This window comes from Lutra lutra, chromosome X (assembly GCF_902655055.1).
Source record: "Lutra lutra chromosome X, mLutLut1.2, whole genome shotgun sequence".
Taxonomy (NCBI): Eukaryota; Metazoa; Chordata; class Mammalia; order Carnivora; family Mustelidae; genus Lutra; species Lutra lutra.
Genome location: NC_062296.1, coordinates 61961525 through 61963661, shown reverse-complemented (window position 1 = coordinate 61963661; position 2137 = coordinate 61961525). Strand labels below are relative to the sequence as shown.

Genomic DNA, 2137 nt, shown 5'->3' with positions numbered 1-2137 from the left:
AAGGCATGCCAGTGTTGTTGCGTTTGAGGTGTGTTTTGGAAACAAGGAATGGCTTAATGTGGCCATGAAATATGATTGGAAAGGCTGGACACCAGGTCAATTAAATATTTTTAAACTAATTCCTAAGCATTAGTAGTCAGAGTCAGAAAGAATATCAGGAGGTTAATCATCAGTGTATATAAATACAGCCAGGCCACTTCATTGATCTGTATCTACAAAACCAGCCAAATCAGAAACAGAATCTTTTCTCTCCCAGGCTTATTTCATTCTGAATCCCAAGCAGGGGAAGGGTAATAATTATTATTGGCTCAATTGCTTTAGACCAAAAGTAACAGATATCTATTGTCATAAATAACGTTGTTAGTAGGTGGAACAGCTGAGCACTGGCTGGTCTATAACAGCCTTGCTTGAGATGGCTCTCCTACTTGAGACCACTCATATCCCCAGAGGCTGGTCTGGTGTTGTTCACCTAGATCTTCAGGGTCCAAGAGAGCAAGCAGAAGTATGCAGGACCTTAGGAAGCCTAGGCTTGGAACTGCAACACCACTGTATTCTATTGGCAAACCAAATCACAGGGCTAGTCCACTTTCATGGGATGGGGACACAAACTCCACCTTTTGATGAGAGAAGTTTCCAAGTCAGGTTGCAAAGGGCATGGGCTCAAGGGGGCATGTATAGTTATGCCATCATTTACAGTTAATCTACCTTGGGATAGGAAGCCTAAAATGGAAAAGCAGGCATCAGGTTAAGAGAGCACCTCCTAGGTTGGAAATAATTAAGGTGTTGTTTGGTAATGATGAATTGCATTTGGCTGTGTCTTTGTTTTTGTTCTGTCTTTTTTTTTTCCTTTCACAGCAGCATCCTGCAAAATTAAAGATCATAAACTTAATTAGATCAAGAGCCAAAAGTTATATTAGAGTTAGAATCTTGTTTTAAAAAAGATATCCACTTCTTTAAGTCTAGCCCAAAGCATATAGTGAGATAATCCCTTAGCCATGAAAAAAAAAGTTTTAAGAAGAGCTGAGATTTCATGAAGAAAATACAAAACTTATTTTCAATCTTGATCTGATCCAATCCAATTGGAAGTCCTAATTTCATAAATTTTGGGTTAGATACAAAGCAAAGTTTTGTAGCTTGTGATTACGCAATAAGTGGTAAGGTAGAAAAGAGACTATCTTCTCTTTGCCCTTGGCATGCCACTGAAGATCCTGATGTCATCATGGGTTACACACTGCCCAAAGTTACCAGTATTGTTAAGAATAAGCCACATCCAAAGCCTCGCTCCTACAGAGGTGTCCCTGATGCCAGGATCTGTACCTTTGACCTGGGGTAGAAGAAGGAAAAGGTGGATGAGTGCCTAGTATGTGGCCAGATGATGTCAGATGAATAGCAGCAGCTCTCCTCTGAAGCCCTGGAAGCTGTCCATATTTGTATTGACAAGTACAGGATGAAAAGTTGGGGCAAAGGTGGTTTTCACATCTGAGTGTGGCTCCACCTCTTCCACTTCATCCTTCTCAACAAGATGTCCTATGCTGGTTCTAGACAGGTATGTGGGGTGCCCTTGGAAAGCCCCAAGGCACAGCAGCCAGGGTCAACATTGGTCAAGTCATCATGCCCATCTGTCCCAAGCTGTAGAACAAGGAGCATGTGACTGAGGCCCTACACAGGGCCAAGTTCAAGTTCCCTGGCTGCCAGAAGATCCACATTTCCAAGAAGTGGGGCTCAACTAAGTTTGATGCAGATGAATTTGAAGATATGGTGGCTGAAAAATGGCTCTTCCCAGATGGCTGTGGGATCAAATACATTCCAAATCATGGCCCCTCCTGGACAAATACCAGGCTGTGCACTCATGAGAACCTTGGCACTTTCCCCTCCTTACTCATGGCAGCCAATAAATCCTACTTCCTGCCTAACAGAGATAGAGAGGGAGAGAAAGAGACTAGATTCTCAGGAAAAACATACTTCCTTCTTGCGGGGTGCAGGTAGGAAGTGGCTTTCTATCACCTCCTGATGGCAAAAAAATTAAATTGCAAAGACCAGCCTAAAGGCTTAATGCATCCTATTGCTGTCATAAGATTTGTAGCCTGTTTAATTTTGTTTTCAATACGTGTTTGCCTAATACATCTTTATTTTGATG

The 2137-nt window shown here is 42.1% G+C and overlaps 1 pseudogene; it reads left to right on the top strand.

The window, feature by feature from the left end:
- The first annotated feature begins 1219 nt into the window (after window positions 1-1219).
- LOC125091509 (60S ribosomal protein L10-like) lies at window positions 1220-1853 on the top strand (annotated as a pseudogene).
- The last annotated feature ends 284 nt before the right edge of the window (window positions 1854-2137 follow it).